The following is a 26,017-nucleotide window of genomic DNA, read 5'->3' as shown; positions in this document are numbered from 1 at the left end:
CTTCCCATGCTTCTTGCACCTGCGAAGCTTCCCGCTGTTCTTGCTCTTGCCGTCGACGTGCAGCCCATTCCTCTACTTGTGTGGCGTCTGCATAATATTTGTGTATTGCTTCTTGCATATTTCAAACTTCTTCTTGAGTCTGATTGTGGCGTTGCGTCATTTCGTTAATGCGAGCCTCTTCGAACTCGTCAGCTCTCGCCGCTTCCTCTCTTGTGCGTCTGTTTACCAAGATTATAATATGCTGGATGGCCATTACAGAAAAATGTCGCACATCGTTGTTGGTGTAGTTATGTAATCAAAGTTCTTGTAGAAGCGTGATACAGACATCTGTTGCTTCATACATACGTTGCAGCAAACAATAAAACAACAGATTACTTACGTTTGTTATATCCATAATTTGACTGATGAGCAACATGGCATTCAAACAGGTTCGCCAGCCACAGCTATAGTCATCAGTCTACGTGGGCACGATTACCCGTTCGTGCTTGATTACATTTCCTAGATCATGTTCTAACAAAAGATGCTCTACACAACATACAAGTTTTTTCGCGGCACTACATATATAACCACTTGAGTCAGCAACACATTCCAAAGAGACACTACACTGCTTTCCAAATGCACCCAAATGGACCTTATGTTTTTACACGACCGTGAAACGCCCTGCTTTGCCCAGAGTTTGCGTAGTAAAAAATCTTACCTTCCATGTCAAATAACATCAGACTCCAATGATCACTACAAAGACACCATCAAAGATTAGGAGAGATTCGCAATGCAAGATGTTTTTTACAAGGAAAAAAAATACTCACGATTGATTGTACGCAGTGACCAGAAAGCGCGCTAGATCAAAGTTGACTCTACTAAACCAGTTCATCAGACTCAAAAAGGAAATTCAGTTGTTTTGCAGATAAGGCGATATCAGCGGATCTATTACGTAAACTTTCTCTTGAACCTCAGGGGGCAGAAGCGAGACAGCGTGGCTAACATGAACAAATGGCAAAGATTAGACTTGAACACCCAGTGAGTCAATACCGAGCGAGTGGGGTAGCTATCGAATTCCATAGGCCACTGATTCGCTTGGTATTGACCATTGTCTTGGCTGAAATGAAGAACTTGACGACTACCGCAAAGACATGGGTCAATACCGAGCGAGTCAACGGTGGATTCCAATTCCATAAGCAACTGACCCGCTTGGTATTGACCCATGTCTTTAAGGTAGTGAACCATTATAAAGAAAAACTTGGCAACTGCCACAAGACATGGGTCAATACCGAGCGAGTAGTACCAAAATTCAATTTCATTAGCCACTGTCTCACTTGGTATTGGCCCATGTCTCGGTAGAGACCCATTTAATGAGCATAAGAATTAACGAGCATGAGAATTACCACAAAGCAACATTGACGACCTCATTTGTTGCGAGCGAGTCGGTGAAATTGCGCATGCACATGAAGTCTACATTATCGAGGTTGGTAATGCAAGCCTCCTCTGACCTTGCAGGCAGTTGTATGTGCGCATGCAGAGGCGCTGAGCTCAAAACAATTCTCAACTCCTCTTAATTATCCTCGTTGATTTGCTCTAAAATAATTGACTCATCCGATACATTGGATGGCCCTTCTGATGCAGAGCCTTGCCCTTCCCTTTCTTGAGCTGGCTCCCTGGCTGCTTGAGGCTCCTCCCTAACAGCCTCCCAAACAGCCTCAGGCTCCGGATCATTTTCCTTCAATATTGGTTGCTCCATAGATGCCTCAGGCTCCACCTTGACCTGCTCTTGTCCCTCATCATCCACGATGGGCTGCGAATCCTCCATGACTTGCTCATTTTGGTGTCTAGATGGCTCCTTGATAACTGTCTCTGTTTCTTCCATGACTGCCTCGGGGTCCACTCTGGCTTGCTCTTGGCCCTCTGCGGCTATCTCAGCCTGCCCATCTGTGTCGTTTCTATTGACCCGTGATCGGGTCCTTCTACTGTTTGTTTCAGCCGTAGACGGCTCTGTCTGTCATGCACGAGGATGGAGAGGGGGGATGTTGAGAATATCCATGGTTCTACTATCCTGGATAGTAGGCATTGGCTATGACGGGAGCAAAGCGAACCTCGAACCCCGACGGCCTCTAAAACACCGGGGACCGAATGGCGCGCCTCGAGCCTGTCATGGTAAAGCAAACAGGGGGCACCACCTAGCTTCAGCGGCTAGGACGCAAACAACACACCACCATAACAAAGTTTTCATCCAAGAGATATGGATGCTTGGGAGTAATGATGAAAAGGAAAGGGAATGAGATCAAGTGAGAGAGAGAGAGAGAGAGAGAGAGAGAGAGAGAGAGAGAGAGAGAGTGAGGGAGGGGGTATAGCGGCTTAGTACTTAGGCATCACAAAAGGATGGCGAATCCGCACACCCTTCACATATACACAAGCTCATTCCAAAACACAAGACTAGGTGGCGATTCCGCACACCTCACATGGGCAAAACATTGCAAGAAAACATACTCACAAAACCTCAAGCTTTATCTAGAGAATTAGGCGATGAAATGGGGAGCATAGGGTAGGGGAATGAGAAGGGAGAGAGTGGTAGAGCACATGGCGGATAGGTGGGAGTTAATGGCGAAGACTCGCACGAGGATTATGGCCATCATCCTTCATTTAGTTGCCCTTCATCTTCCATAGCCAAGGGTGTAGAGGTCATGCTCAAGACAAGCATGGTGATTGCGGTGATGGTGATGGTGTGGGTGTGTGTGTGTGTGTGTGTGCACTAGGCACACACAGTGCATAGTGTGTTCTTTGGTGATGTTGTGTGTGTGTTTAGTGTGATGGTGAACCCTCTTTATATAGGGTAGGAGGGGGGAGAAATTCTAGAATTTAGAAATGAAGAAATCATTATCTACACAGGCCATGTGACTGTGGGCCCCACTTGTCTGGCTGTGTGTATATGTGCCAGAACAGCAGTCTCATGAGAGAGAGACTAAGAGAGAGAGATGGGTTGATGAAAAAAAGTGAGAGGTGACATGGAGAATAAAGTAATTACAAGAGGGGAGAGAGGGGAGTGTGTTCAGAGGTGAATCTGTGTGCAGATGTGTGTGAACACAAGAAAAATCAGGTAACCACCGGGTGGGGATGGGTCTGTGGGCATCTTTTTCAGTGAAACTGAGTGTGTGTGAGTGTGGGGGAGGCCATCTGGCTACAAGTCAAGAGAGATTTCGAATTTTAGAGAGAGAGGGGGGTATTTGGATCATGGGAGAGTGTAGGAGAGAGAAAAGGGGGGGTGGGGTATACTGTTTTGGAAGATAGGAGAGGTGGCATGTGAGTTAGGGTGCATTATTAGTAAGGATAGGGGGTGGGGTAGCTTCAGGGGAGAGAGAAAGGAGAAAGGACAAGGGGAAGAGAGAGGGGGTTGACCTTTTGAGTGGAGGAGAGGAAAAGGGACACACGGCGGGGCAACAGTGAAGAAAAAGGAGGCAAGGTGGGGATGGGCTGCCCCGCAGGCATGAGGTGGCCTATTTTACCTTTCTTATATATTTACATAATCATACTTTATTTTTTTCTTACTTTTTCCAATGCTTTTTATCACTCCCTCCCTAAGAGGGGGTTTTCATGGGGTGGGGTTGAGAGAAGAGGGGTATGGGAGCTTGGCTTGTGAAAAGCCCCCATCATTAGCCCTCCCCTTTTGGCTAGAGGCATTCATGTCTCTAGCTCATCTGCTTGATCATTATCGTCGGAGGTGGCGGCTAATGGTGTGTCCTCATCTGGAATGTCAATTGGTGGAGCCTGGTCAAATCGAAGAAAATAAGGTTTAAGTCGCCAGCCATTTACCCTGGTTTTATGAAGTTTTCCATCAGCTTCCATAAGCTGGTAGCTTCCATTGGCATACTTTTTCCTGATGATAAAAGGGCCTTCCCATCGGAGCAGGAGTGTTTTATCCTTGCGTGTGTCGAAGCGATTGTCGTAGCGGAGCACCAACATTCCTTTCTTCAATTCTTTTTTTCCGGAGATGCTCGTTAAAGCTAAGCCGTCTATGCTTTGCTTGTGCTGCATAATAATTTATTGCTTCTTCTTTGTCCAGCTGCAGTCTTTCCAAGTTGATGATGTGGTCTCTCAAATGCATGTTGGGCTGTTGAAGCTGGCTTGCCATTACTCTAAGACTTTGTAGTTGCACTTCAATGGGCAAGATTGCTTCCTTACCAAATACTAGATGATACGGTGTGAATCCCAAGGATGTACGAAATGAAGTTCTGTAGGCCCATAAAGCTGGTAGTAGATACTTATCCCAGTCTCCAGGATGATTGTTTACCTGCTTGGTAATAATTTTAGAAACCATTCCATTTACCTTTTCAACTAGGCCATTACATTGAGGGTAATATGGTGAAGAGTGCCTCCTTGTAATGCCCAATTTCTTCATTAATTCTCCTACCAAGTCTGCTCTGAAACCTGGCCCTCTATCAGAGATGATCTCTAAAGGTGTGCCAAACCTACAGCATATGTGCTCGTAGATAAATTTAGCTACCTCTATCGCTGTGATTCTAGTGGTGGATGTAGCCTCTGCCCATCTAGTCATGTAGTCGACCCCCATGATAGTGTAGAATTTTCCTGAGTTGGCCCTAGGTAATGGCCCAATGGCATCGATACCCCATTTTTCAAATGGGCCATATGAGAGAATAGGTGTCTGTGGTTCAAGCATAAGTGACCTAGTGCCGGCCTTTTGACACAACTTACATGTTTTGCACCAGTGGTGTACATCACGGTTGAGGCTAGGCCATATGAAGCCTGCCTGCAAGATTTTCCTACTTGTTATGTCTAGGGCAAAGTGACCACCACAAACCCTGTCGTGACAGCTAGCAATTACTCCCGTGATTTCCTGAGAGAGAGGGACCTTCCTGAGTATTTTGTCCTTACCCTTACATTACAAACCGTCATTGATGAGTCGATACCTTGTGGCCTTCCGCGTCAGCCATTGCTTATGTCCCTTTGTTAAATCTGATGGGCATTCCCCTGTTTCCAAAAAATGCATGATGTCAGGCAAGGCATCACTTCCTTGAAATAGAGGGAGCTTTAGTTTTATTGCTCCAACCACCACTTCCTGTAGTCTTTCACTTGCTAGGGCATCTGCTTCTTGGTTTTGAGCCCTTGGGATATGGTGTATTTGAACTTCTTCAAACTTACCCAACAAGGTTTTTACACCACTTAAGTGAGTCCTTAAACTTGGATTCTTGCATGTCCATGCTCCATTTACTTGCCTTACCAGAAGTAGAGCATCCCCAAATACATTAAGGCGTTGTACACCTTGCGAGACGCACCATTGTAGACCCTTGGTTAGTGCTGCATACTCAGCTTCATTGTTAGAATGTGAATCTAACAATTGGCCCAACGAAAATACCTTTGTCCCTTTGTCATCAAAGACCACTATGCCTGCAGCTGCTTTGTCGGATGCTTGCTTGTAGGCTCCATCAAAGTAGAGAGAGTATGCTCCTTCTACCATCGGTGGTACTGGAGGTAATCGGACTTCTCCTTCCTTAGATTGCTTCTCCTTCCTTTCAAAGACTTGGTAGGTCATGAGTCCCCCCAAACTTGCCCTTGTCGTGCTTTCTACCTGTACTGTGTAGTCAAACTCTTGCAGACGAACTAGCCATTTAGTAATTCTAGCAAACACATCCATGTGTTGTACAACATAGGGAAATATTTCATCCGTGGTTAGAATCACAAATTGCTTAGGCAGCAAATATGACCTAAACTTTGTAGTTGCAAATCTAAGAGCTAGGACTAAGTGTTCCACATGGGTGAAACCTTTCTCTCCTGCTGTCATCATTCGACTAGAGAAGTAGATTGGCCTCATGAAAGATGTCGTCGTATCCTTTTGGAGTAGCACAGCCCCCAATGAGTCATCACCAACACTTGAGGTGACATAGAATTTTTCATCCCACTTAGGTGGTGAGATAGTTGGCGGAGTGGCTAAGACCTCCTTTACCTTGCTGTAGTGATGTTCGCTTTCCTCGTCCCAAGTGAAAGTTGATCTTTGAGTGAGTTGTTGCAGTGGTAGAACAAGTTGTGATAGTAGATGTATGAATCTACTTAAGTACCTCACCTTCTGTAGAAAAGAGACCAGTTGACGTGCGGTCATTGGTGAAGGTAGGGCTATGAGTGCGGACACCTTACTTGGGTCGGCGTTGATACCCTTTGCTAAAATTTCATGGCCTAGTAGAATGACTTTACTCTCCCCAATGTGGCATTTATCCACATTTAATTGCCCACCTAGGCTCTGCAACCTGGCCAAACCTTCAGTTACCTTTTCTAAATGTGAAATACGGGAGCTGTATATACAAAAATTATCAATGAACACTCTTATGGATGTTCCAAAGAACGGTTGAAAAACATATGTGACATATCTTTGGAATGTGGCAGGTGCATTTGTGAGACCAAATGGCATAACCCTGTATGCAAAACAACCCCATGGCATGATAAAAGTGGTTTTTAGCTGATCTTCCTAGGCTATGCGTATTTGAAAGTATCCAGAATAACCATCACAAACGGTATAGCATTCAAAACCCGCTACTTCATTCAGAATTTCATCCAAGAAAGGGAGAGGAAAGTGGTCTCTCTTTGTAGCTGCATTTAGTGGTTTGTAGTCAACACAGACCCTCCACTTACCATTCTTTTTAGGTGTCACTACTACGGGTGACACCCATTCTGAGTTTTCTACAGGATAGATGAATCCCGCCTCCAGCAATTTCCTTACCTCGGCCAAGAGTGCCTTTTCTTGTATGACCCCCAGTCGTCGTAGCTTTTGCACAACTAGTTTTACCCCTTCCTTCAGCTTAATATGATGTTCCACCACTGTAATGCCTGTGATTCTTTCATAGTTGTCAATGAACAGGTTAGGAAATCCCATCAACATTTACAAAAAACTATCTTTCTCCTCAAGTGTTAATTCCGTAGACAACATACCCTTCAACCTACTTCCTCCTAGGCCAGGTGATTTGCTCTCCTCTTCATTGGGTTGCCCTTTTGGTGATGGATCACCAGTTGTGCTTACCCTTTGTGGATCCTTCATAATGATACCCATCACATCAATGGAACTGTCACTTTCGTCGATGGATGTGGTCTCCTCCTCAGAACTGGAAGATTCGCTAGTGGTTTCATCTGCCGATGTTTCCAGATTCATTTGCTTCTGCTTGCCAATCCTCATGTCGTAGTAGATTGTCTCCCCTTTCTTACCGGTCATGCGTAGAAGGCCAGTACCCCAGTCTTGTTTTGCCTTCATGGCCATCAACCATGGCCTTCCCAAAATTAGTGGATAGCCCTCCCCCTTAGTAGGCATTACAAAAACATCTACCTCTACCTCAGTGTTGAAAGCTTTGATTTTCACGGCACTTACCACACCCACACACTTTACTTTTGCATTGTTTTCCATCTTTGCCTTGCATGGAGAAGGCCTGTCAACCTCGAGCCCTAATCGAAGCATCATAGCTTCGCTCATTACACAGATTTGTGCACCTCCATCAATGTAGGTGTTTCCAACCCTCTTTCCTTTTATGTTTACGTCGACAATTGGAAGGATGTCATCCATGTTGCATCCCGAAATTGCTCCGGCTACCTTTGTTTTGGAGCGTCTTGTACTTACCATTTTAGACCATTATCGCCTTACTTTTGGTGCAAGATGTAGCAGTTGTGGCCATGTAATCTTTGGTCCTTGCTCTGTCACATCCAATGTTAGATCATAGGGCTTAGAACTTTCCCCTAGCTGGAAGTCGGTGATGCCCAATTTCCGTCGTGGCCTGGATGGCCTCTTGCTAGTTTCTCCTCTCATGCTTCTCTCATCATCTGATTGTGTAGCTTTCTCCCTCCTAGCTCTTTTCACAGTCATGGCTTCAAGTGGTTCTAAAAAGGTTACCTTCTCCTTACCCTTGTCCCTCTCCTTTGCTTTGGGTGGATCCACTACTATGGCTTTTCCTTTCTCTTCTAGCCTTATGATGTTTACAGGGCGACCAGGTGGTGGGGCTGGTGGAAGAGGTGGGATGGATGCTTGTAGTGGTGTCTGGGGTGGATGTAGAATTTGTGTTGGTGGGGGTGGTGCTCGGGGTGGGGGTGTTCTTTCTCTAGGGGGTGACAATTGGTTCCTCCTACCTCCTCTATTATAGTTTTGTCGTGGTTTGGGACAGTAGTACATACCGTGACCGTATTCTTCGAAGTTGTAGCAATGATACTCCCTGTTTTGTCGTCGTGCTCTTCCAAGGTCTTGATCTCTTTCTTGACTCCTCCCTTGTTGTATTAAGTGGACAGACAAATTCTGCAGTTGGTCAGTAATATGGGCCAACATATCTTGTTGGTCATCTCTTACCCCAAGAGCCGGTGGTGGTGGTGGAATGGTGGTTGTCGTAGTTGTTGGTCGACGCGATGTTCCTGATTCTGTTGACTCGGTTTGTGTTGGCTTTCATTCGTAGCTTCTTGTCTTTAAGGCAAGCAATCTCAATGGCTAACTCGTACGTAGCCGGGAATCTACCTTTCACCTTCTCCTTGAGAAGCGGCCATAAGCCATGCGTGAACCGATCTTTTTTTAGGAAATCGGGTGCAGCTTCGCCCCTAGCCAGTGACTCAACCCACCGTTCCCACAAATCCACAAATTTGGACTCATAGGTGGCATATTCTAAAAGACCCTCCTGCTTCAAGTCTCTCAACTTGTCCCACAACTTTTCTGAAGTGGTACCTCCCCCAAAGCGCCTCTTAAAAGCGGTTTTTAAGGGTTCCCAGTCATCCTTGGTTGCTTGTGGAAGTGAATTGTACCATGATCTAGCTTCTAGCTTCATGAGATGCTTAAAGATTCTAACCCGGGATTCATCCGTATCTTTGTTGCTCACTACACATGCTACTTCAAATTCATCTAGGAAGTCTGTTACCAAATCCTCCCCCTTCTTTCCTTTAAATGTTGGAAATGCTACACTTGCCATGATTACTGAGAGAGAGCTAGAAAGACACACTGCTTAACTTGCAAAAGTTTTTTTCTTCTTTACAAGGAGGCGTGTATACCCTCTTATACTAGGACATAGATTAAAACTTCAAACGGTACATTGCCTTGTACCAAAGGTAAGACAAATGGTTGATCTGATTCCAAAACCTCCAAAAACCGCTCCCCACCCGGCATGGTGTCAATGACGTGCTGGTAGTGAGCCTTCAAATCCAGTATTACCTTGATTGAGCGTACACGTGTTGGTATGTGTGATCTGTCTTGAGGTAGGTTGTACTGATTCATGTGAAGCTTAGAGGTGCTTAGTCACTGTCCAAGCTTGTGGGAGAGGGTGGTGTTCTTTCCTGAAACAAACTCAGTAGATCCCTAGTTTCTCTAGTGAGAGTGTGAGCCAATGCTTCTGTTATCTGTGTTGCAGCATCAAGTGCGACTTGAAAACTGACTGTGATAATTACCTCGGTGACTTGAGTTACCCGATTCTCAAAGTAGAATAGTGTTGATTCTCTATTGTGTAGAGCTCCTTCCATTTTGTTGTTGTGGGTTGGTTGTAGGTTGCAGACATGGTTTCGACCTTCTCCTTCTTCTTCTTGGCACTTGGCCTATGTATATCAACTGGGTTTGGCGTGTTGGTTGACTCTCCCACTGCAAATCGATTACCGTTACGCCTGGCACTCGAGCTTCGATGGAGATGCGGAGTTCGTCTAGTTGTGCTTGGAGCTCTTCTTCTTCTGTCGTCCAATTAGCAAATCCTGCTAGCCATTCATCCATTCACAATAGTTTAAGGGTTTCAGTCTTGTAAACTGAAGGGTTTCATGAAAAGGTCCTCAGTGGGGGCACCAAATGACGGGAGCAAAGCGAACCCCGAACCCCGACGGCCTCTAAAACACCGGGGACCGAATGGCGCGCCTCAAGCCTGTCATGGTAAAGCAAACAGGGGGCACCACCTAGCTTCAGCGGCTAGGACGCAAACAACACACCACCATAACAAAGTTTTCATCCAAGAGAGATGGATGCTTGGGAGTAATGATGAAAAGGAAAGGGAATGAGATCAAGTGTGAGAGAGAGAGAGAGAGTGAGGGAGGGGTATAGCGGCTTAGTACTTAGGCATCACAAAAGGATGGCGAATCTGCACACCCTTCACATATACACAAGCTCATTCCAAAACACAAGACTAGGTGGCAATTCCGCACCCCTTACATGGGCAAAACATTGCAAGAAAACATACTCACAAAACCTCAAGCTTTATTTAGAGAATTAGGCGATTAAATGGGGAGCATAGGGTAGGGGAATGAGAAGGGAGAGAGTGGTAGAGCACATGGCGGATAGGTGGGAGTTGATGGCGAAGACTCGCACGAGGATTATGGCCATCATCCTTCATTTAGTTGCCCTTCATCTTCCATAGCCAAGGGTGTAGAGGTCATGCTCAAGACAAGCATGGTGATTGCAGTGATGGTGATGGTGTGGGTGTGTGTGTGTGCACTAGGCACACACAGTGCATAGTGTGTTCTTTGGTGATGTTGTGTGTGTGTTTAGTGTGATGGTGAACCCTCTTTATATAGGGTAGGAGGGGGGAGAAATTCTAGAATTTAGAAATGAAGAAATCATTATCTACACAGGCCATGTGACTGTGGGCTCCATTTGTCTGGCTGTGTGTATATGTGCCAGAACAGCAGCCTCATGAGAGAGAGACTAAGAGAGAGAGATGGGTTGATGAAAAAAAGTGAGAGGTGACATGGAGAATAAAGTAATTACAAGAGGGGAGAGAGGGGAGTGTGTTCAGAGGTGAATCTGTGTGCAGATGTGTGTGAACACAAGAAAAATCAGGTAACCACCGGGTGGGGATGGGTCTATGGGCACCTTTTTCAGTGAAACTGAGTGTGTGTGAGTGTGGGGGAGGCCATCTGGCTACAAGACAAGAGAGATTTCGAATTTTAGAGAGAGAGGGGGGTATTTGGATCATGGGAGAGTGTAGGAGAGAGAAAAGGGGGGGTGGGGTATATTGTTTTGGAAGATAGGAGAGGTGGCATGTGAGTTAGGGTGCATTATTGGTAAGGACAGGGGGTGGGGTAGCTTCAGAGGAGAGAGAAAGGAGAAAGGACAAGGGGAAGAGAGAGGGGGTTGACCTTTTGAGTGGAGGAGAGGAAAAGGGACACACGGCGGGGCAACAGTGAAGAAAAAGGAGGCAAGGTGGGGATGGGCTGCCCCGCAGGCATGAGGTGGCCTATTTTACCTTTCTTATATATTTACATAATCATACTTTATTTTTTTCTTACTTTTTCCAATGCTTTTTATCACTCCCTCCCTAAGAGGGGGTTTTCATGGGGTGGGGTTGAGAGAAGAGGGGTATGGGAGCTTGGCTTGTGAAAAGCCCCCATCAGCTGAAGCAGTCCATCATAGAGGAAACGAAGCCTACGAAGAGTATCAAAATCCCGCGGCATGATAGTGACTCGGTGTGCATGGCAGCCAGGATATATCCATCGCTAAAGAATGGCACGAGGTAGTCTTCAGCAATTTCTTAAAGGCAGAGGAGTGCACTGCTGGCCATCGCATGCCGACTCTCCACTGCTCTCAAATCTCCCGCACTACTCACTGGAAAGGGAGACTTGGAATAGCAAGTTGAACGTGTCGTTCTATACTGCGCAGCTCTTGCAGTACACCTCTGTGCGCCTCATATCGGCGTCTTCTTGGTTGAGCATTCGAAGATTCACCTGTTGCCCTCCTAGCGCAGGCCTTTACACGAGGCATCTCTACAAATACAATAACACCAAAAGACAATTCATTTGTCAGCACAAGGGATTTCATATTTAAGGAAAGGTCAGTACCAAGCGAAAATATGGATAGGAAAGAGTTGCCTTGCCTTATTCGCTCGGTACTGACCTCAGAAAATAGTAAAGGTAGACATGACTTATATTTTCTAAGGTCACTACCGAGCAAATAGGTGCATAGGAAAGAGTTTGCCTTGCCTTATTCGCTCGGTAGTGACTTCAAAAATAATAATAGCAGATATCACTACCAAGCGAACAGGTTTGCAACCCCTGCAAAAAAATACCTTATTTGATGGGTGGTGACCTCAGGAAAGTGTACAAGCAGGCGAACAGGTTTGCATCCGCTGATACAAAATAGCAATGTGAAGGAGATCTTAAATCGATGCGGTTCTAACTATCATGTCGTTCCCTCCGATCACCTCCCCTAATATCGGGGGGATGATACCATTGATTCTCTCTCCCACGTCCACCTCTCATGAAACCTCATGGCAGTACCACCCCTCAAAGACCACTCACTCATAAGCCAGAGCCCAGGCTCTACTTTTTAGGCATGTCTGAAAGTCTATTTAAGAAGCAGTTGTTTCTGAACCTCCCTCAGGGTTTCGCAGAACAACTAAAAGAAGCTTAGGATAGTGGCGATGCCTTTCCAAGGTATACTCCCGCAGCGCCAGCAACACCGCATCCGGGCCCTCCTCATGAGGTCCCCCCTTGGCCCTCCCCCGATGTTACCTTTAATGTTCTCGATCGACACAGCTCGGGAGTGGATGTTGTCAACACGGGAGTCAATTCTTGAGGTAAGTTGCTGGTAATTCTTTGCTTTCTGCTCCCAATTTCCAAGCTCCTAGTTTGAAAAGCTTACTTGCTAAATGCTCTGTGCAGGATGCTAGCCTGAAGCTGCAGCAAATGCTGATCGTCAGGCAGAGGGTCTCAATCCTTAAAAACTCTCCGGAAGCAAGAAGGCCTGAAGACATGCAGCGATTGCTCGCCGAGAATGGCTCTATGGAGGCAATCATTAATTGGCTTCAGGAAATGAAGGATGAAGTGCTTGAGCTAGCCAGTAAATATGAGGAAGCCATTAACTTTGCAAACATGCTTTGCGAAGAGATAGCCTGGCTGTGAACCCTAAACCCTAATCCCCTAAACCCTAAACCCCCCGGAAATTAATAGGCCACTCTTTGTAAAGTCTGAAGTGTTTTCTAACTCAAACCCGGTGTTCAATTGTAATTTTGTTTCTTTCTTATAAAATCAAAAGGCGTATTCGGCAAAAGAAAACCCTAAATCCGCAACAAGCAGGGGTTACCTTCCCCTTATTTGCCTAGTATTGACCTCTATACTAGCAGACATCACTTAACTTTTCTTTTGGTCAGTACCAAGCGAATAGGGCCCTTCCGAGTAGGTGACCTTACCTTATTCACTTGGTACTGACCAACTACACAAAATACAAGCGCACTGGACCGAAATCAAAACGCATATTTGGCAAAAGAAAGCCCTAAATCCGCAACAAGCAGGGGTTTCCTTCCCCTTATTTGCTTAGTATTGACCTCTCTACTAGCAGACATCACTTAACTTTTCTTTTGGTCAGTACCATGCGAATAGGACCCTTCGGACTTGGTGACCTTACCTTATTTTCTTGGTACTGACCAACTACACAAAATTAAAGCGCACGGGACCAAAATCAAACGGCGTATTTGGCAAAAGAAACCCTTAATCCGCAACAAGCAGGGGTTACCTTCCCCTTATTTGCTTAGTATTGACCTCTGTACTAGCAGACATCACTTAACTTTTCTTTTGGTCAATACCAAGCGAATAGGGCCCTTCGGACTAAGTGACCTTACCTTATTCGCTTGGTACTGACCAACTACACAAAATACAAGTGCACAGAAGGGTAGTAAGTAGCATACCTCTTCACCGTGTGTAGAGTTCCGCGTCGCTAAAGCACTGCAGAACAAGAGTAAGAGAAGGAGGATGCGCGAGAGTAAGAGGTGATGGAGTTTGCTTACCGCGTAGCATTGATGGGGGTAGAGTTAATTAGAATGATGCTCAGTAGAGGACGCAAAAAGAGGCAGAATAGTTGAAACTTGAGATGTTTGGCGGGGGTAATGCCTCAACTTAGAATGCTTACCTCGGGGAGGGTGAAAACTTCACTTATGCGCGAGATTGCGGTTGGTAAATCGTACTGCATGGGAATCTGAGACCATTTAATACTGGTTGTCCTTGAGAGCGTAGCCCACGTGCCTTTTTGAGTGACCGTTAAGGGTCAGACAGACGCCAATCGCCCTTGCAGTCGCCATCTCCATCTCCATCTCGCACCTTCTGCCTGGCCAGCTCTCGTGCCTTTGCCTTTTCTGCACCCTTCCCCTTGGCCAGCTCTCGTGATCCTGCGTTTAGAGTCAGACGCCAATCGCACTTGCATTCGCCATCGCCTTTGCCTTTTCTGCGCCCTTCCCCTTGGCCAGCTCTCGTGATCCTACGTTTAGAGTCAGACGCCGATCGCCCTTGCATTCGCCATCGCTTTGCATTCGCCATCGCCTTTGCATTTTTTGCGGTCTTCCCCTTGCCCAACTCTCGTGATCCTGCGTTGAGTGACCTCCATTGGGTCGAGTCCTTTGGTGCCGCGTCGCCATCGCCATCGCCCCCCTACTGGTTCTTGCTGTCGATGGCCTGCGACATCACCATCCAACTCGGCACCATTGGATATTGCAGAGACAGGTTCTTTCTCCCTGCCTCTCCCCTTCCTGTGTGTTGTTAACTGTGTGCCCACCGAAGCCACTGCGTTAGGGTAAAAACGCATGCATGGTTGGAATAATTACTCATTATGCGACCGTATCGCATTCATGGTTGGAATAATTACTCCTCGTGTGTTGATCGTATCGCATTCATGGTTGGAATAATTACTCCTTACGTGACTGTGCTTGAGTTTGGGCATAGTGAGTGAGTAGGCCTATAAATCTATCACTGATAACATAATATGCTCTGTTCTTATCCACCTGTTCCGAATGCCACAAGACAGAACCAAGCGAATAGGGCCCTTCGGAGATTCTTGGGAGCCCTACTCGCTTGGTACTGACTCAACTAACGTCACCACTTATGACATTAGCGCACGGGACATAACCAAGCGAATAGAGTTGTTCGGAAATTCTTGGGGGCCCTACTTGCTTGGTTCTGACTCAACTAATGTCAACTCTTATGACTTTAGCACACGGGATAGAACCAAGCGAAGAGGGTCCTTTGGAAATTCTTGGGGACCCTACTCGCTTGGTTTTGACTCAACTAACGTCACCTCTTATGACATGAGCGCATGGGGCCGAACCAAGCAAAATAGGACATTGAGGGGTACTCGAGGCCCAACATTCACTTTGTTATGACACCAAATAGTTTTGGCTTGCTTTTTTTTCAGTCATGGGGATCATAGTCCTGGAGACAGACATGAGCGAGGATACATGTGAAGAAAAACTATTCACATTCTTATATAACGCCCGTGCTCATCACCGTGCACCAGAACTATCAGGAATGTTCAATGCAGAGTTTTCTATACAGAGGATTATAGATTTCTCCTTTGAGTACCTACAAAACCATTTGCAACAGTATGAGGCAGTCACTTGTGAAAATTCCATGACAGTTGATGGCATGAGATATGTGCACCCTGCCGACCTTGACCCTAACAAGAGTGCTTCAAGGAGACTGAATCGCTGTCTTGAAAAGTGTCCCTCCAATGCACTGCTTGTACAAGACATGTGTATGAAGTACTTAAAAAATGTCGATTATTGGAATTCTACCATGGGTTTGTCTGTTACTTATACTTGCAGACGGATGGCGAGTCAGAGACTTCGCAGTCAACAACTTTCGGTAGTTGTCCATTGGCGCCGGAGGAAGAGGTAGAGGATGTGGAGGTGCAATTCAATCCAGAAGAAGAGCGGGAAGAGGTACTAAAGGAAACATTTGATGCGGGCTTAACTCTTGTTTCTCTTGCGGATGCAGCAATAGGGTGCAGGCAAGAAAGCCCAAGTATGGAAATGACTTTGCCTCTCAATTGTGCCCCCAGCTTTGCTATGGCGGGCGACACCCACTATATTCTGCTCACATATATCATGCATGAGCTCAATATAAGGGAGGACTATTGCCTAGCGGCAATTGAAAATTTTTGTGAAGAAGACATGGAGTTTGTGGACAATAATGGAGTGGACCAATATCTTATTGCTGACACAGCTGTCCGCGACTCACAGTTCACTTCAGGGCCGCAAATGATTACAAATACGTTATATGAGGTGAAGTCCGGAGAGGCCAATTTGCAAACAGATGAGTAGTTTGAATTGACAACAAAACAACTCGGCTTGGAAAACATGGGTAGACACGTGGCACCCGAAGATCATGTAATGAATAGTCAGTCTATTAACTTGTGGGGGAGGTCGATGCTGGAAATGGACGAGAATCAGATGGTAATTTTTGTCGATCATTCAGATGGTATTAGAGATGGCCGAGTGATAAAATATCATGAACATTTTTTTTTGCTACCAGGTGCTAGTGTATGATGATAGTTTCCTTAGAAGAGCGGGAGGCTCACGCCAAGGGCTTGTCACTGGAGTCCAAGGCAAGGATGCGGCGTTGTCTCACTACATCGGGCGTTTCAACCACAAAAAGGTTTGTAGAAAAAATTCAAGTACTTGACAATTGATCTCATCTCACTTACGGCCCATAAATTCATTGCCATTATTATGTAGATCATAATATACCACAAGGAATATTCCGATGACAATGCAAAGTTCCCTCTGTTTGCAATGAAAGCTATTACAAGATTGTGTGTTGGGCACACCCTCCCACTAAACGCAGAAAGAGTAATTCTGATTGAACAACAGTTTTCTCTACGTGTATTTGGCATTGGGTATGGGTGCCAGGCACTCAGAGCCCCCTATTTCATGTCCTACACAGTGATAGCCGTTTTTCGGCTTTCCATAATTGCCATAGTAAGCTACCTCACCCTACCAAAATCACCCAAACACTATGGCTATCCCTACCATTTCACTGTAAATAGGCGTGTGTGAGTTAGGGGACTTTTCCCATATCTTCTTAAAATCCTCCTCTAGCTAGTCACTGGGCTAGTTAAGTCAAAAAAATAAATAAAATCAAAAAAATAAAATATATTATGGCCCATTTGTGTGTAAATATTGCATTGTATATATGGCCTACATATAGGGATTTTTTATAAATATTTTGGTATATTTATTTAAATATTTCTACTTAGGTGTGTGTTTTATTAAACCTATGTACACCTTCTTTCATTCTCTTACATCATAAGTATATTTTTTGCCAATATGTACATACTCTAACCTTATATTTTTCCTTTATACAAATCACTCCCACATTTTCACCCTCACCCTCGTGAAAACAAAAAATTGATTTCTACTCATTGGTCACGTTTATTATATTATTCACTTGCATACCTTTTCCTCTTTCACCCAACATAATTCAAAGAGGGACCATATCATATGATTCCAATATCTTTCCATATCCATAACTCCTCCATATTTTTATTATTATTTTTACTCATTATTCTAACACCATGTGCTCATTGAGCTAAAGTCCATGAATAGTCCATACACTAGTCCCACCATGTATATATTTCTTTATTCACCAATAATCCTCCTCCATGCATGTGTCAAGGGCAACTTGGATGCTTTGTATTATGATATGACAAAGGAGGGGCTCACACTTGGATGCATTGTACAAATTCAACAAAGGTGGGGGCCAATGAAGACTTTTTGTGAAGAAAAAACAGGTCTTTTGGTGGGATGTTTAATATCCATCTCCACTCCGAATTTGGAGCGGTAGTCAAAAGAGAAAATGTAGCCCACGCTTTGAATAATCACCTCAAATTGTTTCATGATTTTTGGAGCTACCAGCGATGAGATATGATTTTTTGAGTGGACCCTAGTCTGTCCACTTTTCTCACAAGTAGCCCATAGTCTTCTCTCACCTCTTTCCACACTTCTACACACACACACACACACATTCCTCTCAATCCCTCACTCAAACCTGCACCTTCAATGGTTTCTCTCACCTTCTTCACCATTAACCTCCCCACTTACTCCCATAGCTCTCATATGAGCTCTCCATGTACATACACCATCTCTATGCCTCTCTCTATTATCTCCAAAGTACAATTCCATCTTACTGCTTATATATATACATAAATTCAGCATGTGTACCATGCTTAACCTCTGCAAATCAAAAGATCTTATCAACGGAATTACAATTTTCATCACGATGATCAACCTTGGCGGCGGTGGCGTAAAGAAGAGAAGACGAAGAAGAAGATCGATAGTCATTTTGAGAACCTACACAAGTAAGTCCAAAAATTCTTCAAGCTTCACCATCACAAGGATTTTCTCACTTCATTCAACCATCTTACTCCAACCATCCACCCCATTCTACCCATTGTAAATATATCATTAACTTTCTAGTGATTACTAACACTAACCACTAACATACTAACACAAAATAACATTGACCTAACCATAAAAGACACCTCACCTCAAGACATGTACAAAGTAACTCTCTCTCTCTCTCTCTCTCTCTCTCTCTCTCTCTCCTTACTTACTTTCACCTTATCTACCATCAATAATGCTGTCTTTTGAGCCCACACCCATGACTCAAGCAGACAAAGAAGGCCCACAATGTTTTGATATTCAAAAAAATCATAATCCTGATTTGTTAGCTTGTAAATTAGGATTTCCAATAATCTTTATGAGGGGTCTCCAACCTATAAATAGGCCCATCTCCTTCTTGTAAAACAACCTCCAACATCTCACATAGCACCCCAACACTCTATGCGTGAGGAGAGACTTAGGTGTAGCAAGCACTTGTGAGATTCACTCTTGGTGTGAGAGAAGCCTTCAAGCTACACATTGCAAGTGAGAGAGCGTGAGTTCCTCAAATCTCAAAACCACTATTGTATATGCTCCTTCATCATCAATAAATTGAGGTTTGGTGCATCAAAGGCGTGATTCGACGTTCAAATCTTCGTCCTTCCATTTGTGCAATACGGTTTGGTGAATTCAAGGTGACTTGTGTATTTGAGTTTTTATCGGTTGATCTTGATTTTAGAAAGTGTTTTAGTGTGTTTTTCATTGCCAGTTTTGTGTCCATTGTAAGAGGGTATTGTGGTGAGAGGTCTCCCACACCCTAAGACAGCGTGTGTGTGTTTTGGCAATGTTTAGCAATCACTAAGCATTGAGTGAGTTTTATACAAGTTCTACGATAGCATCATAACGAACCATCTCCATTTGCAAGTCACAAATAAGGTATTATGCAAGATCCTTTTCTCTCTCTCTTCCCTTTGCTCTAGCTCTCTCTGGTCCAGTTTGTGTGTGTCTTGGTGTGAGGTTGTTTGTGTGTGTTGTGTGGTGCATCTTCTTGGTTGTGCCAAAATCTCTCTTGCGTCCTAGTTCGCATACCATAACTAGGTGGTGCCCCTATCTTGTTTGGGTTTGGCTATGGGTTTGTTGTTGTGTTGTGCTTGTGGTTGCCCCAGCCCCAATTGAGAAGCACGGGAGCCTTGAGGGGTGTTTAGAGGTCGCCTCTCTTGTTGCCCGCCCCGGACCGCCTCAATTTTGGTGCCCCCACGGAGGTCTGACTTTGTGCTTATTGTTGTTGTATTGCATGAATGCTTGAATTTTAGCATAATCAAGTAGATTATATGAATCATGAGAACTTGTATGACCGAGTTTAATTTCAAGGCAACAAAAATTTATCTAGAATATGGTTTGGATTAGCATAACATAAGAAAGGAAAAAAACATTCACATAAGAATCTAAAATTTATGTTGAAAGACCTTTCAAAACTTTGTGTAGTTAGTTGATGTCATGAGAGAAAATGATTGTTTGGAACTAATCTTTGTGTGGTTCTAGCATTGAGAGACTATGACACGCTATACCTTTGAGGATATCCCAATCTTCTTCAGGAATCTAGAAGAAGATGTTGATGATTTTCTTGTTGATTTTAGAATGGTTTGTCGTATCCTTGGTAAAAGGGATGACATTGAAAAAGGGGATTTTCTATTGCTATGCCTTAGAGGCAACGCTGAGCAATGGTTTTGGAGTATGTCTTCTCAGATTGAAGATGGGTATACCCAAATTTCCAAAGCTTTGAAGGCCAGATTCTCTAAAGTTCCAACAACGGAGAAAGCATGGGCTTCACAACGGAAACTTCAACAACATGGTGAAGACTACTATGCTTATGAGGATATTTTTTCTCGTCAATGGGAAGGATGTGGATTTAGTTCTACATTTCCAGATTATGTAAAAATGGATCAATTTATTTCGGGTTTGTCTCCTTTCCTAAAGACTAAGGTTACTTGTAGTGGACCCTCTACCTTTGAAGAAGCGGTCACTATTGCCCGAAGGAAGTTTCACAAGTACTTCTACATCAAAAATGGTTTCCATCATGCTGGAAGAACCAACCATCATGAAAGTGTTTCTATCAAGGAGTCATCTCCTTTGCCATACTTGTCTCCTTCTACTCCGACAAATGGTGAAGAAGTTACTTACATGCCAACTGATTATTCAAGTGCTAAAGTGTGTGGCCAAGATTCAAATGTGGAATCTCTTTCTTCTACCTTTATCACAAGCATGCAAAAATCGACACAAGATATCTCAAATGGCATTGATGATTCAATAATGGATACATCCAACCTTTTGGCAGAGGATCAATTTCTAGTCCGAGCAGACGAAGCTTTTGTGCAACATGACTCTATGGAGAATGAAGACCTTGAAGGTAACCTTGATCTTATGGAATGTTCTGAGAGTGTATCTTGCCTAAACGAAGAGAGTGAAGAAGAAGATGAAATCATAGGTGGAGAGATCATAGACCACATTGATCATAAAGAGATGATTGTGTACATGGAATGCCAACTCCAAAACAAAGTAGAAGAGTGTGAGTTGAATCCATGTGAGGATAATCTTGAAGAAGTGTTTGAGGATGTTGAAAAGCATTGGTATGACCCATGAATGTTAAGCATGGAGGAACCTATCATGCAAGAAGCCAAAGTTTTCACAAAATCAAATAGTAATCCATCAACCTTTGAGGTGGTACGATGTGAGGAGTTACAACCTTGCCAAAGGGGGGGCTTAGAAGGGGATGAAGAACATGGGAGAGTAGTAAAAGATAAAATCATAAAAGGAAACTATCAGAAGGGTATCATTCTCTCCAATGGTGTTTTAGTGGGTGGCTCTTCATTCATGGGACAATCTCTTAGCAAGGAAATCCAAGCTTTTGAAGCCCCAATCATCTTCACATTGGGTTTCACCTCTTCAAGGTCAACTTCTCCTCTCTTCACATATACCTTTCATTGGGGACACCATACCTTCTTAAGTGGAAGAGGAAATGAATACTTGGTGATAAACGGATGTTTCCAAATCTTCTCCGCTTGGTTCTTTGGTGTATGGAGGTCGCACATTGTGATGCTTCTGGTCTTCATCATAGATGAAAAACTTGTTGATTGCTACATGTGGATATTTCATCAATCAGTACCAAAATCTATTCTCTTCCAATGTGTTGGAATCAATAGAAACCTTCGTCTATTATCTACTTATGTGGTAAACTATTTGCAATACCTTCCAACAGCTGCTAGAAGCATGGATCAACCTTTCCTAAATCATAAAGATCATAGAAATTTTGACTTAATGAGCCTACCCAGGTTGAATGAAATTTATGAGCTACAGATCAGGAATTTGCTCATACAAGCTCTTGAAGATCGTAGCAGATACATCAACTTTACACAGGAGAAAGAGCAACCAATATTTTATATCACATTCATAGTGATATATGCAATGATGGACAACAGTAAAATCTACAAGTTTTTTCAATCAAAATCAATAAGTGATTCCATACCATACATATCGCTTTGGGAAAGATATTTCAAGATCTTTGATCCTGGGGGGTGCTTATGGAAACTTTCTCGATGGAGGAGGTTTACTCCGTCACTTCATTTCATCCTGCTATTGGCTCGAGAACCTTTCATATCACACAAGGTTTTTTAATTATACAACAAAGGTTCTTCAAAGATGAGAGCAGACAAAGACAGACGTTACACAATCTACATGTTGTATGATCGGATAAATGGTACATGAATGTACCATTATCTAAGGGGGGGGCTAATGATAGCCGTTTTTCGGCTTTCCATAATTGCCATAGTAATCTACCTCACCCTACCAAAATCACCCAAACACTATGGCTATCCCTACCATTTCACTGTAAATAGGCGTATGTGAGTTAGGGGACTTTTTCCATATCTTCTTAAAATCCTCGTCTAGCTAGTCACTGGGCTAGTTAAGTCAAAAGAATAAATAAAATCCAAAAAATAAAATATATTATGGCCCATTTGTGTGTAAAATGCATTGTATATATGGCCTAAATATAGAGATTTTTTATAATTATTTTGGTATATTTATTTAAATATTTCTACTTAGGTGTGTGTTTTATTAAACCTATGTACACCTTCTTTCATCCTCTTACACCATAAGTATATTTTTTGCCGATATGTACATACTCTAACCTTATATTTTTCCTTTATACAAATCACTCCCACAGTTTCACCCTCACCCTCGTGAAAACAAAAAATTGATTTCTACTCATTGGTCACGTTTATTATATTATTTACTTGCATACCTTTTCCTCTTTCACCCAAAATAATTCAAAGAGGGACCATATCATATGATTCCAATATCTTTCCATATCCATAACTCCTCCATATTTTTATTATTATTTTTACTCATTTTTCTAACACCATGTGCTCATTGAGCTAAAGTCCATGAATAGTCCATACACTAGTCCCACCATGTATATATTTGTTTATTCACCAATAATCCTCCTCCATGCATGTGTCAAGGGCAACTTGGATGCTTTGTATTATGATATGACAAAGGAGGGGCTCACACTTGGATGCATTGTACAAATTCAACAAAGTAGGGGGCCACTGAAGACTTTTTGTGAAGAAAAAACAGGTCTTTTGGTGGGATGATTAATATCCATCTCCACTCTGAATTTGGAGCAGTGGTCAAAAGAGAAAATGTAGCCCACGCTTTGAATAATCACCTCAAATGTTTTCATGACTTTTGGAGCTACCAGCGATGAGATATGATTTTTTGAGTGGACCCTAGTCTGTCCACTTTTCTCACAAGTAGCCCATAGTCTTCTCTCACCTCTTTCCACACTTCTACACACACACACACACACATTCCTCTCAATCCCTCACTCAAACCTGCACCTTCAATGGTTTCTCTCACCTTCTTCACCATTAACCTCCCCACTTACTCCCATAGCTCTCATATGAGCTCTCCATGTACATACACCATCTCTATGCCTCTCTCTATTATCTCCAAAGTACAATTCCATCTTACTCCTTATATATATACATAAATTCAGCATGTGTACCATGCTTAACCTCTGCAAATCAAAAGATCTCATCAACGGAATTACCATTTTCATCACGATGATCAACCTTGGCGGCGGTGGCGTAAAGAAGAGAAGACGAAGAAGAAGATCGATAGTCATTTTGAGAACCTACACAAGTAAGTCCAAAACTTCTTCAAGCTTCACCATCACAAGGATTTGCTCACTTCATTCAACCATCTTACTCCAACCATCCACCCCATTCTACCCATTGTAAATATATCATTAACTTTCTAGTGATTACTAACACTAACCACTAACATACTAACACAAAATAACATTGACCTAACCATAAAAGACACCTCACCTCAAGACATGTACAAAGTAACTCTCTCTCTCTCTCTCTATCTCTCTCTCTCTCTCCTTACTTACTTTCACCTTATCTACCATCAATAATGCTATCTTTTGAGCCCACACCCATGACTCAAGCAGACAAAGAAGGCCCACAATGTTTTGATATTCAAAAAAATCATAATCCTGATTTGTTAGCTTGTAAATTGGGATTTCCAATAATCTTTATGAGGGGTCTCCAACCTATAAATAGGCCCCTCTCCTTCTTGTAAAACAACTTCCAACATTTCACATAGCACCCTAACACTCTATGCGTGAGGAGAGACTTAGGTGTAGCAAGCACTTGTGAGATTCACTCTTGGTGTGAGAGAAGCCTTCAAGCTACACATTGCAAGTGAGAGAGCGTGAGTTCCTCAAATCTCAAAACCACTATTGTATATGCTCCTTCATCATCAATAAATTGAGGTTTGGTGCATCAAAGGCGTGATTCGACGTTCAAATCTTCGTCCTTCCATTTGTGCAATACGGTTTGGTGAATTCAAGGTGACTTGTGTATTTGAGTTTTTATCGGTTGATCTTGATTTTAGAAAGTGTTTTAGTGTGTTTTTCATTGCCAGTTTTGTGTCCATTGTAAGAGGGTATTGTGGTGAGATGTCTCCCACACCCTAAGACAGCGTGTGTGTGTTTTGGCAATGTTTAGCAATCACTAAGCATTGAGTGAGTTTTATACAAGTTCTACGATAGCATCATAACGAACCATCTCCATTTGCAAGTCACAAATAAGGTATTATGCAAGATCCTTTTCTCTCTCTCTTCCCTTTGCTCTAGCTCTCTCTGGTCCAGTTTGTGTGTGTCTTGGTGTGAGGTTGTTTGTGTGTTTTGTGTGGTGCATCTTCTTGGTTGTGCCAAAATCTCTCTTGCGTCCTAATTCGCATACCATAACTAGGTGGTGCCCCTATCTTGTTTGGGTTTGGCTGTGGGTTTGTTGTTGTGTTGTGCTTGTGGTTGCCCCAGCCCCAATTGAGCAGCACGGGAGCCTTGAGGGGTGTTTAGAGGTCGCCTCTCTTGTTGCCCGCCCCGGACCGCCTCAATTTTGGTGCCCCCACGGAGGACTGACTTTGTGCTTATTGTTGTTGTATTGCATGAATGCTTGAATTTTAGCATAATCAAGTAGATTATATGAATCATGAGAACTTGTATGACCGAGTTTAATTTCAAGGCAACAAAAATTTATCTAGAATATGGTTTGGATTAGCATAACATAAGAAAGAAAAAAAACATTCACATAAGAATCTAAAATTTATGTTGAAAGACCTTTCAAAACTTTGTGTAGTTAGTTGATGTCATGAGAGAAAATGATTGTTTGTGTTGAAGATGATGAAACAGGAAACAGAAGGAAGACAGCAACTCAGAGTAGGAAGAAGATGGAGAAGGAGAAGACACAGAGCTTGTGTACGAGATCTCTGTAGTCTCTCTCTCTGTATTGGAATAATAATATGTATACAAACTCAGAGCTACAAAGCTTATATGAAACCCTAAGAGATAAGGTGTCCTTTCACACCAGATGTCCAGGGGGAAAAACCCAGTGGGAGAAAAGTGCCCCTGGTGAAGCGCGTATACACACTAACACTACTACATGTCTACAAATCCCCCCTGTAGTGATAGTGTGAATCCGTACAAGGTAGCAGATCATCATGTGTATGAGAGTAAGCCCAAAGCTTTTCGGAAAGCTTCAAACTTTTCTCGTGATAACGCCTTCGTAAATAGATCTGCAATGTTATCCTGTGTAGGACAGTAAGTTAGTGTGATCTCCCCTGCATGTAGCCTTTCCTTGACATAGTGGTAGTGAACCTCTATGTGCTTTGTTCTTGCATGAAATACTGGATTCCTTGCAACTGCAATAGCACTCTGACTGTCAGTGAAAATGGTAGTGGGTGCCTGTTGACACTCACAAAGATCTGCCAATAACCTGCGTATCCATACACAATCAACTGTTGCCGTGAAAGCTGCCCTGTACTCAGCTTCACAAGTTGATGTAGCCACTGTGGGTTGCTTCTTGCTTAGCCAAGATATACATGCATTTCCCAAGAAAAAACAATTGCCACTTGTGGAATGTCGTGTGTCAAAATCACCAGCCCAATCTGAATCGCTGTAACCAAGATGCTGCATAGAACTGTGCTTTCCATACATATCCCCCCTTGGAAAGAACATGGCAAGATTAGGGGTACCTGAAAGGTAACAAAGTATGCGCTTCATAGCCTGCCAATGATGCATACCTGGGCTGTGCATAAATCTGCTTGCTTGTGAAACCCCAAATTGAATGTCTGGACGAGTGTTGCCTGCCAAATATATCAAGCAACCAACTGCTGCTGCATAAGTATGTACATCAAAAGGTTCTCCAGCATCGTGCATGCTCAACTTTGATCCAGTTTCTACGGGTGTAGAGATTGGCTTACAATTTTGCATACCAAACTTGTCCAAAATTTTATGCAAATATTTTGCCTGCAACATGTATATGCCATCCTCTGATTGCACAAACTGAATACCCAAGTAATAATGTAGCAAACCAAGA

This window comes from Adiantum capillus-veneris, chromosome 7 (genome assembly GCF_014529385.1).
Source record: "Adiantum capillus-veneris isolate H3 chromosome 7, ASM1452938v2, whole genome shotgun sequence".
Taxonomy (NCBI): domain Eukaryota; kingdom Viridiplantae; phylum Streptophyta; class Polypodiopsida; order Polypodiales; family Pteridaceae; genus Adiantum; species Adiantum capillus-veneris.
The sequence above is the reverse complement of the archived record's forward strand: the minus strand, read 5'-3'. Positions refer to the sequence as shown.